General features: G+C 38.9%; 1 long non-coding RNA gene across 1 annotated transcript in view; it reads right to left on the reverse strand.

Annotated features, from left to right (window-relative positions):
• Window positions 1–10020, reverse strand: part of LOC306973283 — a 245424-nt gene extending 235404 nt beyond the window's left edge. Inside the window, exon 1 of the long non-coding RNA XR_013793555.1 lies at window positions 10007–10020. This is a non-coding gene — a long non-coding RNA (uncharacterized lncRNA). The remainder of the gene's footprint in view (window positions 1–10006) is intronic.
• Window positions 10021–13344: the final 3324 nt, after the last annotated feature.

The following is a 13344-nucleotide window of genomic DNA, read 5'->3' on the forward strand; positions in this document are numbered from 1 at the left end:
GAGCTAGCCGTAATTGCGTTTATTTCTACAACGGAGGGCAGGCGGCAATAGCAAGAAACTCTTTTAGGAAATGTCAAGTGAAAGTATAAACCTCAGTCAGTAATTGGGTCTATAAATGTACTATTTTAAAGCTAAAGGGCGGCCATCTTGTGATTGGAGGACAAGCCAAATTGCAACCTAATTCAAAGTAAGTAATGTAAAAAGGATAGGATTTTAGAATATTAGATATTAGAGTTAAAACATACTTGATCAAGTTTCAAAGATACGAGAAACGTAAACCGAATAAAAGTGCAGTATTTGACACCGTATTGGCCATCTGTCTGAATTTTAAACAACTGGCTCATAAAAGAAACCTTTAATTATATATAGTCCTATAGTTTTTACAAAATATTTGGGAGAGTTTGAACTTTGACCACTAAACTTTGTGTAATTATGATTTTTTCATGAGGATGTAGCAATCGTATAACGTCACAATACGGGACCTGCGGGACACAACTACGCCACGCTGTATCAATCACCGATCAGGGTGCGATTGATAAGTATCACATGACTTATCCAAACATGGTGACCTCCACCAGCGGCCATCTTAGAGTTAGCTTGTTGGCTATGACTGTTGAACCCATTGCAAAGTCATATGTAGGCTATTAAAAATAATAATAAAATGAATCTCTCATTAACAACTACCCTCTGAGACTGTTATCAGAGGCACAATCATAAGTTTAAGTCAGTATTCTTAAAATGTTCTGCTGTTTTTAAAAGATTGCAACATGCTAATGGTTAGCCTAGTTAGAAGCTGAGGCTCCGCCATTTATCCGAGACCGTAAGCTATAAAAAACATTTCTATTGGACCAACTCAACTGTATTCAACACCCAACAACATTAATGTGATATAAGATACATTTTCGAAAGACGGTTAAGACAACGTGCGAAGAATTGGCGCTGTACATAGTTAGCTAGTAGCTAGTTGTGGTTTTTGACGACAATCGTGCTTCTGCCTCGAATTGAGCGGCCACACCGAGAATTACACAAGTGCTAAACAAACCGAACACTTGTTATCGCTAAGCTGAATCTTTGTTGAGGCTTTGTTTGGTTGTCATCGCTAAATTCATCTATTTGGTATTTTCACGTTCAAGCTTCGGACAATCCCATTCAGCCTTGTTCTGGTGCAGTCCACAAAGTGTTGGCAACATTTTTTTTTTTCCCTTTCTGATCAGGACAATGCAAGTATTAGGCAAAGAGCAGTGTGTCCAATTGAAGAGGCCCTCTTTCATTTTAGAAAGGAACTCCTCAAGCAGGAGGATCAACATATAAAGCCACACTGCGGAACGTTCCATACATGAAGCTGTTTTTCTGGATGAAATGTAATGCGCTGTGGTTTGAAAATGATTACAGACTCTGAGATGCAATTCTGTAAATCTACGTCTAAAACATCAAATCTAAAACGTTTTCACAGAATTAAGGAAAAAATACCTAATGTATCCAATGACCTGTAAAAGTAACCTTAATTTGATTTTTTTTTTCTAACAATGGTATTATCTGGACAGTAATTCGATCTGTTTTTGCCATGTTTGTATTAAAATTATTTCCCCAAGATGATTGTAGTATTTTTAGGAACTACTTGAATACCTCTAATGACTTCAGCCTGTTTATTGACATGGATTTAATAAACATTTGTTGTTGATCAAGACCAAGTATTTAGGCAATTTCCGTGTTGTCATTCAAAATCTTCTTACTGCACTACTGGGACACACCGAGAATGGACTTTACCAAGGACAGCCTAAGCCACATGACCGTGACTAACTAGAGTACAATTATGTTTATGAACACACTGTGACAAATGGGACCAAACCAAACCAACAAACTGCCTTTAAATCATCCATGTGCAGTCCGCCGTCTTTCTATGGTACAAACTGGAGTAGGTTTCTGTGACTCAGCTATCTCAAGTGTCTTAGCAACATGCACTTTCTCATATAGGTATGAAAACATGCTGGTCCACAAGACAGTGATACTCCTCTTATGTCTTTTTCTTATTAACTGTCTTGACTGTGTGGGGGGGGGGGGGGGGTTGGCCATTGACAGTAAAAGGAGTGGGCTGAGATAGCACAGACTTCTGTAGAATTGGGTGGAGGCTATGCTAGCAGCTACAACGTGCTTATAATATCCCATTAGCTTTAATTCAATTCCTTGGTAAGTGGCTTTTGTTTGTAATTAGGCTATGTCAGGCCAAGATTAATACATTTTATGGTTGATAGGTTTTTGTCGACCTTGACCCAAGAATTAAATATTCAAAAGAGTTCATTTCAAGTGCATTTTAGATCTAGCCTAATTGCATAACTGACTTCTGACTAGGGATGGGCGGATCGATACCAAAGTATCGATATATCGATACCAAACGGCTACTTTTTAAGTATCGATATTGGGTAAAAAGTATCAATACTAATTTGCATATGTAAAAGGAAGGCGGGGCAGCAATTGTCAACCCAAAAGGATGATTTATTCCTTTGTTCTGAGCCAAAACAGTCACAACAGCAAAGGATCGAACTGAGCCAGTCATATCATTCTGGTTTAGGTTCTGTTTGTCATTTAAGTATTAATTTTAAATGTTGTTTATGTATTTAATTTCACATTAACATTGTTTAATTAACCAGTTAAAGCAATATAATTTTAATTGACCAGTTAATTATATAAAATAACCAGTTTTAGAAATGTATATTGATTGAAATACATTCACCCATATGAAATGACCAGTATCGGTATCGACAAAAATGACCCCAAAAGTATTGGTATCGTATCGATTCCAAAACATAGAGTATTGCCCATCCCTACTTTTGACTTTCTCATGTATGGTACTGATCAAGTTCTGGGCTGGAACAAATGGAAAATTCTAGAGTCATTCGAATAACAAGCCCCACTGTTAGCCAAAATACACATGCGTGCAGTGTTAGCTAGCGTAGTGACTAGCATACAAAGACGTAAACTACTTGATACTGCCTTGCAAAGCACAGATGTGTTATAATTGTTTATTTACCTATTCACATTTGCAGAACTAAAGTTAGATTAGCTATTTTTTTTTGTTTTAGCTGAAGCAAAAATATGGAACTTTACCAATCTTTCGAACACCACCATTGCAACAGAATTTAAATTGTTGCTAATGCATTGATACAGACGGCATCTCGTTATAGAAGGGGGCGTGGCTTCGCCGAGGGGCAAAATAGAATCTTTAGAGAAACACAATTTTCCCTCTTTTTAGCCATTTTCTGGTGAAATATGAACTTATTTATGACATAAATAAAGTCCAGTGTAAATCGGGTCCATATGGATATTTTGTCGCAACAGATTGTTCAGTAGAAGTGAAAAAACGGCAGTTGTAGCAAGCGCTAGCTAACCGTTAGCATTAGCCCGATGCTAGCATGTAGCATCAAGTTAGCATTCTCCGTTATTCATGTATTTATGGGCTGTTGAACCACTTTGCTCCACCCCATGTCTTTGTATTATTATTTAGTAGAAAACTATATTCATAATTCAGCATTTGTTACAGTAGTTTTTGAATAATTAGAGAAAATTTACATTTTTTCAAAATTGTTTTCCCCCTCAACTGTTTTCAAAAATGACCATATATGGGCGATTCCAGAGATTCCGTCTGTATCTATGTAATAGCATAGCAATTTTAAAGACTGACTGTCCTAAACAGGCCTTCTTATCAACCCACACTTGGGGATATCCATTCCAGGTCATTCAAAATGCGATGACATTTTCCCACTCCTTTTCACTGTCGGTGGCTCTAACTTATTTTTTCTGGGATCCACTTTGGTAATGTCTTATGATGCACGCTAAGCCTTACTTGAGTTTGCCTACTATGAAGATTTTATGTGGATTTTAATAGGAGAAACTTCCTAGATATCTTCAGCTACATGTGTTTGTGGGATCATGTGGTTTGTACGAATAATACTGTGCCATGTTATTGTTTCCATGTTAAAATTGTACTGGACTAGCCTACGTGTTCTGTAGGTCTGCACGTGTTTTAACATCACCGGCACCGTCACGTTTCTAATTGCAATAAATCTATATGTCTCTTTAAGATGGAGGTCTTTGTGTTGTTTTGTGGTGGGGTTGTGGAGCATGAAAAAAATGTAATTACAATTTTGTTTTTTACATTATGATTAAAGTGTGATCACAAACGCACAGCAACCCACTGGACGATCACACAGGGAGGAGATGAATCCAGAGCTTAACAACAGGAGGAAGTCTTTTTTTTTTTTAATTGCCCTGTATCTTTACCGCGGGGCCACATGTGAGCACACTCTCTGTCATGACTTATTTTGCGTGACTGGACTCTGCGGTGGCCAATCCATGTGTGAAAATGACGTCTCATGCTCTCAGCGTGAGCCCAATCCAACTTTATTTATAATGCACTTTAAAAACAACATTTGACCAAAGTGCAGAACACGACGGCAAACAGTCACTGTAAAAAAAATAGGAGTACACAAGGACTACAAACAGGCAAACAAGATTTCAACCTGGATAGACTCAATCAGACAAAAGCAGCGATTAGGAAGATTTATTGACATGTATATTGGTTTTGCCGATCAGACCCCGGCGGTAGACATTGAAGTTAGGGACGTCTTCCCCTGGAGCCTGGACACTGGTGGTGGTATGGAAAACCCGTGAAGATGCAGCAGGGAGAAGCCGTGGACGGAAGAGGCGGAGACGGGGCGGAGGTGGGTCGCACCGCAGCTGGGAAGCAAACGAACCATGATCGCTGGGGCTTAAAAGCGGGACCAGGTTGGGCTCAAAGTTCCGAACTTTGAGTGGTACTATTGGGCAGCGCAATTGAGAATGATGATGTTTTACTTTTCTGAACAACCACCAACTTGGGTCGAGATAGAATCTTCCTTATTTCACATTGAGCTACCCTTGAGTATGTTTCTGTACTCTGCACCAATTAAAGAGCTTAGGAAGAGAAATCAAAGTCCTATTGTAGGTAATATGATCAACATTTGGTATAAGACTCATACAGTACTGGGACAAAAAAAATATTTTTCTCGTTATAATCCTATCTGGGGTAATAATAAGTTCAAACCTGGTTTATCTGATCCGGGATTTCATATGTGGGCAAAAAGGGGGCTTGGAAAACTTGAAGACCTATACCATGATGGTGTAATGATGTCTTTTGAGCAGATAAAAACTACATTTAATATCCCCAATTCTAACTTTTTCAAATATTTACAGGTGAGAAACTTTATTTCAACCTCACAAAATAACAAGTTAACTTTGCCTCCCCTCTCAATTCTTGAAGAAGCTGTTTTTGAATATCCTTATACCAAAAGACATGTTTCTTACTTGTACAATTTGTTCATTATTTCATCTACAGAATCCTCAGCTAACAGACTAAATGCTTGGAAAGAGGATCTTAGGGAGGACATTTCTTTGGACGAATGGGAAGCACTGTGTTTAAAAGCCCATACTCAGACTGTAAATACAAGATTACAACTTTTACAGGTCAACTGGATAATGCGTACATATATATCTCCTGTCAAACTACATTCATTTGATAATAATATCCCAGATACATGTGTAAAGTGCAATAATGCAAAAGGTACCCTGTATCACTGCATGTGGGAATGTGAGAAATTACAGGAATTCTGGGGGAGCATTGGACAGGCTATTAATACTATGCTAAACATTACAATACAAAGAAATCCCAAACTGTTCATATTAGGAATTTATCCAACAGATATTTTTATACCCAAAAATTATAAAACTCTTATTAATTTTGGTCTACTTCACGCTAAACGTTTAATAGCACTTTTCTGGAAAAAAATGGAATGTCCAAAAGAAGGGCATTGGGTACGAGAAATGGCATCAGCTCTAGCATTAGAAAAAATAACCTATATTTTGAAAGGTAAAGGGGATTCATTTGATCAGATTTGGCAACCTTTTATTACTTATTTGGAAAGGGTGGATCTGTCACATATCTTGATGGAAAGTGGAGATTTGTAACTTCATAAGCATTGCATAGCATTTGGAGTTTTGGAGTGATTTTATTTTATTTTATTTTATTTATTTCATTAATTATTTTTCTCATAATTTTTACTACTGCACCTTTGGGGGGGGGGGGTTGGTTTGTTGTGGTATGCTTGGGTCGGGCTGCCACTGTTTTGTACGCTTCCATACACTTATATTTTATTATTATTATCATAAATACTCTGATACATTTTGTACTTCTGTCAAAGCCTGTAAAACAATTCCTGCTTTTTGAGAAAATTCAATAAAAATATTGTTGAAAAAAAAAAAAAAAAAAAAGCGGGACCAGGGGCGATGATTGGCTGCGAATAAAGGCGTGGATTAAAATCTCAAAGTGGAAAGAACAGCTTTCACTTTAGACTAGCTGAATCTGGAAAAAAAACTTTACAACCGAGTTCACCTGAGCGTCAAGTTTAAGGTCACTGTCCAACTTCACACCAAGATCTGTTACAACAGGCTTCACATGCTGAGACAGCGACCCCACATCACCATGGGCAGAGGTATAGCCCAACACACAATAAAGCCCAACACCTCAGTCTTTTTATCATTTAACCCCTTAACTCCCACCTGAACCGAGCACATTTTCTCCAGTTTGGCTTTACCCCCAGACCAAAAGCTTCTGGGGAAAAGGTGTGAAAATAGCAACAAAACTGGGACGAAAACAATGATGGAAATTTGACAAAAAAGTGGGAAAACATTGACAAAAAAGTGACGAATAATGGATGAAAAAGTGGCAAAAATGTCACAAGAAATTGACAAAAAATGGACGAAAAAATGTCAAAAATGTGACAAAAAATTACAAAAAAAATACAAAAATGTGACAAAATATGACAAAAAAACATACAAACATGTGACAAAAATACAAAAAAATGACAAAAATGTGACAAAAAATGACTAAAAAATTGATTAAAAATGGACGAAAAGATAACAAAAAAGTGACAAAAATATGACAAAAATGAGACAAAATGTGACAAAAAAAATTACAAAAAAGTGATTAAAATTTGACTAAAAAAAGTACAAAAAATTGACAAAAAAAGAAAAAAAAAGGGGAAAAAATGACAAAAAAATGACAAAAAAGTTACAAAAATGACTTGAATACCCAACAAAAAAATTGATGGAAAAAAATCTGATGATGTGAGGAAAAAGATCCTCTCGGTTCAGGCGGGAGATAAGAGGTTAAGACAAGGAAGTTTAAAGACATCCATTTCTTAATTTCAATACAGTCTAAAAGCTGACATGCATTATCTCTCTTTAGGGGCCTGTAAATGTGTGAATATGTCCGTGCCGTTGGGGAAGAAGAAATACGCTGATGAAATAATCTGGTCATTCAGGATGTTCAGGTACTCGGCTGATCTCATTCTCTGAACCTAGACCTGACCAACTTCAGCAGCCCCAGACCAGTTCGTTAAATCCAGATAGCAGTGGCTGTAGCTCAGTGCTTTTTGTTATTTCAGTGTGATTAATGCCATGTGCTGGGTGTATAGCTTAGGACCTGGAACCTGGAAGCATGCAACGCTAAAGTCCATCACCCTCTCCGTACAAAATATACAAGCAAATATATGGGGAAAAATAAAGTTACTGTACTTTTTTTTGTATATCAACTTGCACAATCACCCTGGAGATAAGACTCTTTCCGTTTCACACCGTTAATCAAAGTCCAAATCTTCTAGACTGTTGTTTCCGCTGTGGTCACGCGCTCCTTTATTTATATCGGAGGGAAGTCCAGTCCTTCTTCACCACAGCTGTCTTCATCCTCTCTCCACACCCCCTGGGCTAAAAATAGACCTTGCACTTCCGTCGCGGAGGGAAAACCAGCTATTTATATCCTCCGTCTGAGAGCTCGGGACTCGGTGTCACGCGGGATTCCTTCGGCCTTGATCGAGGCAGCTGCTGACTGTGTGAAAGTTGCCGCCGGACAATGGGAAGATGTTTTGCAGTGAATGGGCATTGTATGTTTTAAAGTGTACGGGAGCGGAGCTGAAAGTTCCCACGTGCAGATGAAATGCAATTATTATCTATTGTTTAGGCCAAAACAAGTGGGGAGCGTGCTCGCTGCGGCGTTCTCACACTTTGCTAACAGCGCTTGGATGACAGGAAAGTACAGGTGGGTTTGTGGTGGGATAAACACGCCGGCCCCAGGTGACTTTGGTCCAAAGAATTGCAACAAAAGAGATGCAATTCCCCTTTGACTATCATTTATCGTGGAACGTGTATGGTCTGGATGCCCGGGAATCGGAGAAACAAATGGTCTGCCCTTTCTCAAACAAATGTGGCACATTGCAAGCACAAAGACATTAAAAAGAAGTAATAAAAATCACGCTCTGAGAAGCAGCTCTGCAGATTCAAGCCAAACTGTGTTATTTAACCTCTTAACTCCCGCCTGAACCGAGAGGATCTTTTTCCTCACGTCATCAGATTATTTTTTTCCATGATTTTTTTGTTGGGTATTCAACTCATTTTTGTAACTTTTTTTTGTCATTTTTTTGTCAATTTTGTATCACTTTTTGTACTTTTTTTGTCATATTTTGTGGCATTTTTGTCATTTTTGGTCACATTTAAAAAAAAAAATTATCAAATTTTTGTCACATTTTTGTCATTTTTTTTGTCAATTTTTTATCCAATTTTTGTCATTTTTTTGTCGCATTTTTGTCATTTTTTCGTCCATTTTTAATCAAATTTTAGTCATTTTTTTGTCGCATTTTTGTCATTTTTTCGTCCATTTTTATCAAATTTTTGTCATTTTTTCTTCCATTTTTATCCAATTTTTGTCATTTTTTTGTCGCATATTTGTATTTTCTTTGTCAAATTTCTCATTTTTTCGTCCATTTTGTCAAATTTTTGTCATTTTTTCATCAATCTTGTGACATTTTTGTGACATTTTTGCCACTTTTTCATCAATTTTTCATCACTTTTTTGTCATTTTTTTGTCACATTTTTTAAATTTTTTGGTCAAATTTTTAACACATTTTTGACATTTTTTTGTCATTTTTTGTTTTTGTCATTTTTTTCGTCCATTTTTATCACATTTTTGTCATTTTTTGGGGCAAAATTTCTCATTTTTTTGTCAATTTTTTTGTCAATTTCTTGTTACATTTTTGTGACATTTTTGCCACTTTTTCATCCATTTTTCGTCACTTTTTCGTCAATGTTTTCTCACTTTTTTGTCACATTTCCATCATTGTTTTCGTCTCAGTTCTGTTGCTATTTTCACACCTTTTTTTCCAGAAGCTTTTGGACTGGGGTAAAGCCAAACTGGCGAAAATGTGCTCGGTTCAGGTGGGAGTTTAAGGGGTTAAAGTTTTTAAACGTTCTGCATTCACGTCACAAATTGCATCTCTTCATTGTCATCCTGGACCCCGGTGCTCGGCCAAATGATCCGCCATGAAATGAACAAAATCATCAGTGGTAATACACTATCTCTGTTTCAGTGGTTTCGCTTGAAAGAATTTCTCTGCAATGTTCGTAATGTCATTATGTGTGTCATTATATGCACTCTTTAGGTGTCTAAACAGAAGAAACGTGACTAACTTCTGATTTGGGGCTTCTGCATTTGTTCCGGTCTATGTTCAGAAACACTATGTGCCCAAAGAATGAGATCAGCTGACTAAAAAACACCCTGAATGACCAGGTTATCCATATTAACAGATTTCTACTCCGCGAAAACCCCAGTGAGAATCTTTGGGATGTGCTGGAGAAGGCTTTACACAGTGGCCCTACTCTCCCATCATCAAAGCAAGATCTTGGTGAAAAATGAACGTAGCACTGGATCTTCTGACCTTGCAGAAGCTTATTGAAAACTAAAGGCGTCCCACCGTTTTTTGTGTGTGCGTGAGATCTTTTTGTTGGTCGGGCTGTCTATGATTTCGGAATAAAATGATGGAACAGGAATGGAGATAAGTATTTATATTTATCTGAGGTTCGAGAGCCGGACCACACCTCCTATACGCCTCTCCCGCCCGCCGGCCTATTTAAGCCCCCCGACTACAAACCTCGTCCTCTCGTTCGGAGTTTCCGGCCCTATTTTCCTTTTCAAGCTTAATTCTTACCTAAGCCCGTTCGAGCCCCTCTTGAACTACGTCCAATATCGGGTGCTGAGCGGCGCTTCTCCACAGGATCCACTTTTCGTAACCGAATTAGGCCTTCCTGCGACTAGATCGTGGTTCATCCCCTTATTTAGGTTCATATTGCAAAAATCTAACACATGCCCTGATTTTTCTCGGGGCACTCATTCCCAGTCGGAGCTGCAACGTCCGCTGCCAGCCGAGGCGTGCCCGACCGCCTAATCAAGATCTTAGGCCGTTGGTCATCCACAGCATACGAGGTCTACACACGCCACAACCTTGGCGATCTACAGGAAGCTCATTCCACGCTTCTCTCCTAGACTTCTTTGGGGACGAGAGCCCGTGAGCTTCCCCATCTGAAGCCCCAAAACGCCAACGCCAACGTTCTAAAATAAACATCTTGTCATACATCATACCTGAGGTTGTGGTTCTTGTGAGCGAAAAGGAGATAAGTATTTATATTTATCTGAGGTTCGAGAGCCGGACCACACCTCCTACACGCCTCTTCCGCCCTCCGGCCTATTTAAGCCCCCCGACTACTAACCTCGTCCTCTCGTTCGGAGTTTCCGGCCCCACCCTCCCTCCCTTCTACGAATATTTTTCTGCTATTTCTACAGGTAGGGGACGAGAGCCTGTGAGCTTCCCTATCTGAAGCCCCAAAACGCCAACGTTCTAAAATAAACATCTTTTCATACATCATACCTGAGGTTGTGGTTCTTGTGAGCGAAACTGTGCAAACTGAAACTTGAGCGTCGAAGTCTCAAGGGCTGACAACACCGAGCCTCATCGCCCTTCTAAGGTTTTTTCGTTGAAGCTTCAAATTGCATAAGAGCAGAAAGGAGCTGGCTGTCTTTGCAAAATCCAGACAGATACTCACCAAGTTACCGCTGCAAAATCTGGATGTGGTTCCCCGAAGGCTGCACAGAACTGTTGGATATAGTGTAGGCTTTTTCCAATACATTTTTGACAAATGTCTCTACCGACAATCCTACTGAGCCAGAGAGAGACAACAGGATGATGAAAATAAGCTACACAATCAAACAATCTCCATGCAATTGCACTCTTTCATGAACAACAACAACCACCACCTTGTTCCTTGCACGGGGGCAGCAAATTGAACACGCAAGTTGTAAAGCTCTTAGGTCAGACTGCAGTGGACGGTGCAGCTCCACCCTTCCTCTCCTCACATCAGCACATTCCTGCCTCCACAGACAGCCCCTGCCTGTGAGCTCCGACGCTGCAGGACAATGTCCCCAGTTCAACTTCAGAGGGGTCACCTGTGGGCAAAATGCACGGGCCACTATTTCATCCCCAAGTTTGGGCATAAATTAGAATCATAGACTCTTTTTTTAACCCCGTCTTGTCCTGATTTGGTCTTGATCTAACTAAACCTGGTGGTATTTGAGAGGTGAAATATTTTCCAGGCTGGCACGTGGTGTTAGAGGTTTGAGTTTGAATAAGCTAACTTACAGCAGCACCATTGCGAGTGCCCCTTTCTCCTCTATCTTAAGCAGATATTTGCTTTACAGAAACAGTGAGTTGACTCTGTAGGGTGATAATCATCAGCACACAGCAGCCCATAATACTCTCATATACATTGGCTACAGTAAGGCCCTTATGCAATGGGCTCCAGGTTGCACCAATGGCTCCACTGTGTGATTATCCAAGGGTCACTTATTATCACGCATTTTTGACACAGCATGACCTTTCACCTATAGAGCTACTTTTGGTAGGATCTAGTTTACTTGGTTAGGACCAGAAATGACAACTGTAGAAAACATGAAATACACTGCAAAAAGTGCCCTACTAAAAACAAGGAAAAAAATCTTAAAATAAGACATTTTGTTTTGTTTTAAGGAAAAAATTCTGTCAATGGGGTCAGCATTTTTTTCTTGCTAAGAATTCTTATTTCTAGAATATTTTTCTTATCATAAAACAAGAAAGAAACACTAAATTTAAGCAAATAAATAGCTAGAATTAGGCAAAATGTCCTCAGAAAATTGAATAATTTAAGGAAAACATTCTTATTTAGTGAGAAATTGTGGGTATTTTACTTAAATGTTGCTTGATTTAAGCAAAATGTTCTAAATTACACACATTTTTGAGCTAAATGTAGACGCGGGGAGAACATGCAAACTCCACACAGAAAGGCCCCGTCCTGGTGGGACTCGAACCCAGGACCTTCGGCTCTAACCGCTGTGCCACCGAGCCGCCCACTTCAAAGAATGGAATGTATTATCGATCTGTGAGAAGCAGTTCTTAAATTAAGAGTTGTTTTGATCTTAGTTTTTCTTAAAAAATAAGAAAAAAAATTCTTTGTCTAAAACTGAAGAAGATTTTTTTTCTTGTTACAAGAGAAATTAGCATGTTTTTAGCAAATATATCTGAACAAGAAATGGCTGGATTTTATTTCCAAAAATAAGATTTTTTTTTCTCAAGAAAACTTTGCTCGCCAAAACATTATTACTTTTTAGGGAACAAATAATAACTTATTTCTTAAAGTAAAACATTTTTTACTTGCTTAGAATCCACTTTTTGCAGTGTACCCCATCCCCATCGCTGAGCAGTATATTAGCTGCTCTCAGCACAACATGGTCAACAATAGCGTAGAGTTGTCTTTTCTCTTGTTTTTGGCTTTGCTCTTTTGAACAATTTCATAAACGCCTTCAAAATGTGGTGTTTGTCCACAGTGTTCACCTTGCGCCCAGGAACATTTAAATTTCAATCAATACTTCATCGCCGAATAACAAGTCATTTGGGGTTTGTTTGGTTCCGTGAGTGACATTCTGGAACATTTAACGACACAACCAATCGAAACATCAAGGCACACGGTGGCAGCAAAACCATACCCTACTGCATAATTCCAGGCTTTTGCATTAAAGGAATAGGCCACCGTTTTTACATACTAAGATATGTTCTTAGCTCACTTTAGACGTGTTAATATATCCCCGTCTGGTCTTTGTCCGTGCGCTCTGCCAGGCAAACGGAGCACATACGCAGCCTCTCCCACATGTCACATAGCTCCGAAAAAGCTCACGATAGAAGCTACCAAGCTCTTCCACGTGTTCCCTATTTAAATAAAGTTACGTGAAGTGTTTTCATGCGAAGTATATTTACCCAAAATGTAGCATGTCCATTTTATAAGCAGATAAAAAGGGGGACTATATTGTGAGGCGTAATGATACGAGGAGCACAGCGTCCGCGTAGTAACTCCTAAAGACTTCCCCCGCTCACTTCCGTCAATAACCTTTAGGAGTTA

Source organism: Gobius niger, assembly GCF_951799975.1.
Source record: "Gobius niger genome assembly, chromosome: 13".
Classification (NCBI taxonomy): domain Eukaryota; kingdom Metazoa; phylum Chordata; class Actinopteri; order Gobiiformes; family Gobiidae; genus Gobius; species Gobius niger.